Genomic DNA, 8,260 nt, shown 5'->3' with positions numbered 1-8,260 from the left:
GTCACTGCACTCCAGCCTGCGCGACGGACGAAACGAGACTCCGTCTCAAAAAAATAATAATAAAGAAAGAAAAGAAATGACTCAGTTCTTTGTTTCACTGTTCGCACGGACAGCTTGGCTCTGGGGTCCTTACATTCGGGCTGTAACTGGAAAAATGTGTCCATCAGGCACCAGAACCCAATTAACAAACAAAGTCAGGAACGTCCCAAACAGCTGCAGCCAAGGTTTGGGATAAGGAAGTGAGGCTTTCCCGTCAACCTAAACCTGGCTTCCCAGTACCCCGAAGAAGCAGCCAAGAGTTAAGACGCAAACTGCAGGACTGATGCACGATCCGAGTCTCCCTCAGCGGTTCTCCAGGTTCTTGGCGCCAACACGAGTCCCGGGCTCCGTTCCCTGCTGGAACTATTCAGACGCGCAAGACACGTAACCAGCAGTCCTCCGCCCCGTTAAATAGTCCTGCCTAGGATGCCTCGGTGACGCACTTTTCCACCTCAGAAGTCCCTCAGCAGATATGCGATGAGCCTCGGGGGTGCATCATCTTTCTGTTCGAATGGGAGTAGGGGTTTTCTGATCATTTTCCCTTCACAGATTCCTCCGCCAGAAATCTTACTCGCGGCGTCTTCATTTCCGGGTCCGCCATTTCGTTGCCTCTGTTTCTCCACGAGGGGGGGTTAAAGGCCCCCAAAACATGCACACATGAAAAGGGCAAAAAGTAACCGTCCTTGACAGGCAGTCTTAACTAGAGAAGGAAACGGGACTAAACTGGCGGGCTCCGTGGAAGCGCGGCCGGCAGCGTCCCGGACGAGGAGGTGAGGGGAAAGAAGAGATGTGTGGACCCCGGGGGGCGTCAGGGTTGGAAAGGAAAGTGCCGTGAGAAGTCACACCGCTTCCCAGCCCAGCCTCGGACTTCTGGGTGCGGACCGCGCGGCTCCCCGTCACCGAAGCGGGGGCAGCTGGGGGAGGGGGACGGAGAGGAAGGGGATGCTGTCGGGAGGAAGGGGAGGGGACTGGAAGGAGGTGAAGAAGAGGGTGGGTGTAAGACCTGGGGCTGGGGAGCTGGACCAAAGGAAGTCCAGGCCGCGGAGGTGACCACTAGGGGGCGGGGCGGAGCTGGAGCCGAGGCCTGTCGCCAGAGGCTGAGTTTGGCTCCCTGCCCCAAATTGGTTCCCATGTTTCAGACAGACATTGGTGTGAGGAACTGTAGGGTTTATGATAGAGAGGGAAACGGCGACCCTCATTCTCTAACCCTAATAATGACCTGAAAGATAACTAGTGAACTCGGTAATCTGAACGAGAGCAGTACGGGTCCCGCCTCTGCTTTTTTGCTTTTTTTTAAGACTGAGTCTCGCTCTGTCACCCAGGCTAGAGTGAGTGGCGCGATCTCGACTTACTGCAACCTCCAGCTCACTGCAACCTCCGCCTCCCGGGTTAAGCGATTCTCCTGCCTCAGCCTCCCGAGTAGCTGGGATTACAGACGTGTGCCACTGTGCACGGCTAATTTTTGTATATTTTTAATAGAGACGGGGTTTCACCATGTTGGCCAGGCTGGTCTCGAACCCCTCACCTTAGGTGATCCGCCCACTTGGCCTTCCAAAGTGCTGGGATTACAGGCGTGAGCCACGCTCCCGGCCTCGACTCCGCTTCTTTCACAGTTGTTTGTACAGCTGGCCGCCCAGTGGGGACTTGAGCAATACTAAAAGAAACATAGGGCCGGGCGCGGTGGCTCAAGCCTGTAATCCCAGCACTTTGGGAGGCCGAGACGGGCGGATCACGAGGTCAGGAGATCGAGACCATCCTGGCTAACACTGTGAAACCCCGTCTCTACTAAAAAATACAAAAAACTAGCCGGGTGAGGTGGCGGGCGCCTGTAGTCCCAGCTGTTCGGGAGGCTGAGGCAGGAGAATGGCGCGAACCCAGGAGGCGGAGCTTGCAGTGAGCTGAGATCCGGGCCACTGCACTCTAGCCTGGGCAACAGAGCGAGACTCCGTCTCAAAAAAAAAAAAAAGAAAGAAACATAGATTCTTCCATTGCAATTCTCCTTTCCGTTGGCTGTCTCCTGTTCTCACATACTTCCTTGAGCCAGAGGTCATCCCATTCCTCTCCCTTTTCCCGAAAGGGCTTTCTCTCTAGGGGGTCCCCCCACCCCATTGTCTTTGGAAAAGGACAATCTATGGCTTACTATCAACAATGTAACAAAATTTTGGCCATCCAGGACCATATTTTCATTTAATCACTTGGTCCACCCAATCCAGTAGAGATGTTCTTAGGCATGTATTTTCACACCTGCTTTGATGACAGTAAGAACAAAAAACTGACCCATCCAAATTCTTAAATAAACAAAAGTAATTAATTACTCTTGGATAATAGAATACTTTGTTGTCAAGAGCTCAAGCACTGCATGAATTATTAAAACACACACTTATTGAAAGGTTTTGGGCCGGGCGCGGTGGCTCACGCCTGTAATCCCAGCACTTTGGGAGGCCGAGGCGGGCGGATCACAAGGTCAGGAGATCGAGACCATCCTGGCTAAGACGGTGAAACCCCGTCTCTGCTAAAAATACAAAAAAAAAAAAAAATTAGCGGGGCGCGTTGGCAGGCGCCTGTAGTCCCAGCTACTCGGGAGGCTGAGACAGGAGAATGGCGTGAACCCGGGAGGCGGAGCTTGCAGTGAGCCGAGATCACGCCACTGCACTCCAGCCTGGGTGATGAGCAAGACTCCATCTCAACAAAAAAAAAAAAAAAGAAAGGTTTTGGCCAGGCGCAGTGGCTCACGCCTGTAATCCCAGCGTTTTGGGAAGCTGATGTGGGAGGATCCCTTGAGCCCTGGAGTTCTAGACCAGCCTGGGCAAGATAGGGAGACCCCTCCCTGTCTGTACAGAGGAAAAAAGAAAAAAAAAATTTAATCAGCTGGGCGTGGTAGTGCCCACTGGTGGTCTCAGCTACTCTGGAAGCCAAGGTGGGAGGATTGCTTGAGCCCAGGAGGTCGAGGCTGCAGTGAGCCGTGATTGCGCCACTGCACTCCAGCCTGGACCACAGAGTGAGGCCCTGTCTCTTTAAAAAACAAACAGGCCTGGCGTGGAGGCTCACGCCTGTAATCCTAGCACTTTGGGAGGCCGAGGAGGGTGGATCACCTGAGGTCAGGAGTTCGAGACCAGCCTGGCTAACATGGCGAAACCCCATTTATACTAAAAATACAAAAAATTAGCCGAGTGTGGTGGCGCACGTCTGTAATCCCAGCTTCCCAGGAGACTGAGGCAAGAGAATGGCTTGAACCCGGCGGGCGGAGGTTGCAGCCAGCCAAGATCATACCATTGTACTCCAGCTTGGGAAACAAGAGCAAAACTCCATCACAAACAAACAAACATACTTTATCCAATCCCCTATTGATATATATGGAGGTTCTTTTCAATCTTTTTATTTATTTTTAGAGACAGGGTCTTGCTCAGTACTTTATCCCATCCCCTACTGACATATATTTAGGTTCTTTTCCATCTTTTTTAATTTTTTATTTATTTTTATTTTTAGAGACAGAGTCTTGCTCAGTCACCCAGGCTGGAGTGCAGTGATCATAGCTCATCGCAGCCTCAAACTCCTGGGCTCAAGCGATCCTCCTGCCTTAGCCTCCTGAATAGCTAGGACTATAGGTGTGGGCCACCACACCCTGCTAATTATTTATTTTTGTATTTTTGTAGAGACAGAGTCCCTCTGTGTTGTCCCAGCTGGGCTCAAATTCCTGGCTTCAAGTGATCCTCCTGCTTTGGCTTCCCAAAGCACTGGGATTTATTTTATTCATTTCCAAAATCCTAGAAGGCAAGTGAGACAGATTTTGTTTCCTCAGTTTATGTATAGGGAAAGTGGAGGTACAGCCAGCAAGGGAGAATATTAGTTGTTGGTAGTCAAGGAGTCAGAAGTGCCCAGACTCTTTTCTGGTGTATCAGGCTTCATCTCTTGTCTGGTCGATGGGCCACCAGGCAAGTATTGACCACCTGCCAGAAACAGCATTGACAAGATACTGGGAGAATGGCACATAGTTCCCCTCAAAATGCTGTGGGGTTTTTTGTTTGTTTGTTTTTCGTTGTTTTGTTTTAAGTGAAAGCAAGTCGATTGAGAAAGTAAAGGAAGGCTGGGCGCAGTGGCTCACGCCTGTAATCCCAGCACTTTGGAAGGCTGAGGTGGGCAGATCACGAGGTCAGCAGTTCGAGACCAGCCTGGCCAACATGGTGAAACCTTGTCTCTACTAAAAATACAAAAATTAGCCAGGCAGTAGTGGCACGTGCCTGTAATCCCAGCTACTCGGGAGAGTGAGGCAGAAGAATTGCTTGAGCATTAGAGACAGAGGTTGTGGTGAGCCGAGATCATGCCACTGCACTCCAGTCTGGGCGACAGTGTGAGACAGTCTCAAAAAACAAAACAAGGGCCGGGTGCAGTGGCTCATGCCTGTAATTCCAGCCCTTTGGGAGGCTGCGGCGGTCAGAGGTCAGGATATTGAGACAATCCTGGCTCACAGAGTGAAACTCCATCTGTACTAAAAATATAAAAAATTGGCCAGGCATGGTGGCTCACGCCTGTAATCCCAGCACTTTGGGAGGCCCAGGAGGGTGGATCACGAGGTCAGGAGATCAAGACCATCCTGGCTAACACAGTGAAACCCCACATCTACTAAAAATACAAAACATTAGCTAGGCGTGGTGGTGGGCGCCTGTAGTCCCAGCTACTTGAGAGGCTGAGGCAGGACAATGGCGTGAACCTGGGAGGTGGGGCGTGCAGTGAGCCTGGGCAACAGAGCGAGACTCCATCTCAAAAAAAAAAAAAAAAAGCCAGGCATGAGACTGAGGCAGGAGAATTGCTACAACCTGGGAGGCAGAGGTTGCAGTGAGCTGAGATTGTGCCACTGGACCCCAGCCTAGGCAACAGAGAGAGACTTCATCTCAAAAAACACCCCCCCAAAAACACATAAAACAAAAAAAGATTGCCTTAATGAGAATGCAGCCCAGTAGGTCTCAGCCTTATTTCACCCAACTCCTATTCAGGATGGAGTTGCTCTGGTTCAAACACCTCTGACACTTCTCCCCCACTTTTATTGGAGAGCCCTTAATCCTAGGGGTTACAAATGAATAAAGATCTATCTTCTGTAACTTTTTCAGGCTGAATAGGGGCGATGATATTCCTGCCTGACTCTTAGGGTTTCTTGTATTCAAGGGTTCAGAGAGGAGCTCAGTCAGAAAGCATCAGTATGGTGAGAGCTATTCATAACTCCCAACAAAAGGTGATATCTGGAAGATTAAAAAGTGTTCAGTTTAAGACAACATTCAGGCCGGGCGCGGTGGCTCAAGCCTGTAATCCCAGCACTTTGGGAGGCCAAGACGGGCGGATCACGAAGTCAGGAGATTGAGACCATCCTGGCTAACACGGTGAAACCCCGTCTCTCTACTAAAAATACAAAAAATTAGCCGGGCGAGGTGGCGGGCGCCTGTAGTCCCAGCTACTCTGGAGGCTGAGGCAGGAGAATGGCGTAAACCCGGGAGGCGGAGCTTGCAGTGAGCTGAGATCCGGCCACTGCACTCCAGCCTGGGCGACAGAGCGAGATTCCGTCTCACAAAAAAAAAAAAAAAAAAAAAAAGACAACATTCAGTAGGCTTATCCTGCATTCCTACACAAAGAGTACAACAGCAATATACTCCACAACAGTAAAGCAAAATAAGCAAAACTGTCCCAAGTAAACTAAATAAGAAGGTTTTCCGTGAACTGGGCAACTGTTGGAACCAAGCTAATTTAGGGTTACTAGCTGATTCCAGTATTGTGCCCAGAATTAGAATATTGATCCAAATTTTTACATTATCCATCCCTTTTGTTTCTTTTGAGCAGCAGCCAGAGATCACTGGTTGGTTCACAGGAATAAGCAGGGTTAGTCTAAATTGCAGAAAAAAACTTAAAAACAATTGGTGAGACTAGAATTTTTTTTTTTTTTTTTTTTGAGACAGAGTCTTACTCTGTCACCTAGGCTGGAGTGCAGTGGCCAGTGGCACAATCTCGGTTCACTGCAAGCTCTGTCTCCTGGGTTCAAGCAATTCTCCTGCCTCAGCCTCTGGAGTAGCTGGGATTACAGTCATGCGCCACCATGTCTGGCTAATTTTTGTATTTTTACTAGAAACGGGATTTCACTGTTTTGGCCAGGATGGTCTCGAACGCCTGACTTTGGGTGATCCACCCGCCTCGGCCTCCCAAAGTGCTGGGATTACAGGTGTGAGCCACTGCGCCTGGCCAGTCTCCCATTTTTACTAAAGGCAAATCATGGTAAAATAGATTGGGTTTATTATACTTGGTCTGATTATTTGTATAAAGTGCAACAAGAATGATGATTTTTCACATAGGCTTTTTAAATTGGCTTTGAAAGAACTCTTCCATAAAAGGAATCTCACATAAAACTTACAAAGCCAATTAAAGCCCCTTGGGAAAACTGGCCTCATACCTTGTCTAAAGTCCCTGTACAGGGTTCCTGATCTGTGGTAAGTAAAGAATGTCACTTTTTGACAGGCCCAGGAGCCCCAAATTATCCTGGGACCTCAGGAGGGGAGGAATTTATCCAACTTATAGGTTTTTTTGGTTTTGTTTGTTTGTTTGTTTTTTGAGACACAGTCTCACTCTGTCACCAGGCTGGAGTGCAGTGGCACGATCTCAGCTCACTGCAGCCTCCACCTCCCAGGTTCAAGTGATTCTCCTGCCTCAGCCTCCCGAGTAGCCAGGACTACAGGCGCACACCACCACGCACAGCTAATTTTTTTATTTTTAGTGGAGACGGGATTTCACCATGTTGGCCAGAATGGTCTCTTTCTCTTGACCTTGTGATCCTCCTGCCTCAGCCACCCAAAGTGTTGGAAGTATAGGCATCAGCCACCGCACCCGGCCACTCATAGGTATTTGAGAGTATAAACCCATGGCTGGGCTGGGCTTTAAACAAAAAGAGAGGAGAGGCCAGGCGCAGTGGCTCATGCCTGTAATCCCAGCACTTTGGGAGACCGAGGCAGGTGGATCACAAGGTCAGGAGTTCAAGACCAGCCTGACCAACATGGTGAAACCCTGTCTCTACTAAAAATACAAAAATTACCTGGTCATGATGGCATATGCCCATAATCCTAGCTACTCAGGAGGCTGAGACAGGAGAATCGCTGGAACCTGGGAGGCGGAGGTTGCAGTGACCCAAGATCACACCACTGCACTCCAACCTGGGAACAGAGCGAGACTCTGTCTCAAAACATAATAATTTTCTTTAGAATAATAAAAATAAAGGCCAGGCACAGTGGCTCATGCCTGTAATCCCAGCACTTTGGGAGGGTGAGGCAGGTGGATCCCCTGAAGTCAAGAGTTCAAGACTAGCCTGGCCAACATGGTGAAACCCTGTCCCTACTAAAAATACAAAACTATCCAGGTATGGTGGCACGCGCCTGTAGTCTGAGCTACTCAGGAGGCTGAGACAGGAGAATTGCTTGAACTCCAGAGGTAGAGGCTGCAGTTAGCTGAGATCACACCACTGCACTCCAGCCTGGGTGAGACAGAGTGAGACTTCATCTCAAAAACAACAACAACAACAAAAAAGAAAAAGAAAAATACATTATACTTTTTTTGTTGTTGGTTTTCTTTGTTTGTTTGTTTGTGTGAGACAGTCTTGCTCTGTTACCCAGGCTGGAGGGCAGTGGCACAATCTTGGCTCACTGCGACCTCTGCCTCCCAGGTTCAAGTGATTCTCCTGCCTCAACCTCCTGAGTAGCTGGGATTACAGGCATGCAACACCATGCCTGGCTAATTTTTGTATTTTTAGTAGAGGCAGGGTTTCACTATGTTGGCCAGTCTGGTCTCCAACTCCTGACCTCAAGTGATCTGCCTGCGTCTGCCTCCCAAAGTGCTGGGATTACAGGCGTGAGCCACCACACCTGGCTACATTTTACTTTTTCTTAAGATGGATGCTTCAGGTTAACTCAAAAGAGTAACTGAGGATAGGAGGAGAAAAGAGCCTTGAAGAATGCATTTCTAGATCTTTCCTATATTAGGAGATAAATATAGCACCCTATTTACATTCTAATCCCAAAGTTTAATTTTATCTCTATATAGTAAGAAATAGGGGTTTCAAATCATGCCTTGTTGAAAGAATGGGATGACAGATTTGGGTTGGTTGTCATTTAGTAGTATTGATGTGTGACAGAAAGATGATTAAAGAAGAGTGATAGGCCAGGTGCAGTGGCTCACGCCTGTAATCCCAGCACTT

The 8,260-nt window shown here is 49.0% G+C and overlaps 1 protein-coding gene across 8 annotated transcripts in view; it reads left to right on the top strand.

The window, feature by feature from the left end:
• GABPB2 (GA binding protein transcription factor subunit beta 2) overlaps nt 1-8,260 on the top strand; it is a 76,603-nt gene continuing 68,343 nt past the window's right edge. For 6 of the 8 annotated variants that reach the window (XM_033195209.1, XM_033195210.1, XM_033195203.1 and 3 more), the window contains exon 1: nt 1-809. The gene's annotated coding sequence lies outside the window, so the exon portion shown is untranslated. The remainder of the gene's footprint in view (nt 810-8,260) is intronic. The other 2 variants (XM_033195206.1, XM_033195207.1) reach the window with 1 other exon arrangement.

This window comes from Trachypithecus francoisi, unplaced genomic scaffold, assembly GCF_009764315.1.
Source record: "Trachypithecus francoisi isolate TF-2019V2 unplaced genomic scaffold, Tfra_2.0 Lachesis_group5, whole genome shotgun sequence".
Classification (NCBI taxonomy): domain Eukaryota; kingdom Metazoa; phylum Chordata; class Mammalia; order Primates; family Cercopithecidae; genus Trachypithecus; species Trachypithecus francoisi.
This window is presented reverse-complemented; position numbering and strand designations above follow the sequence as displayed.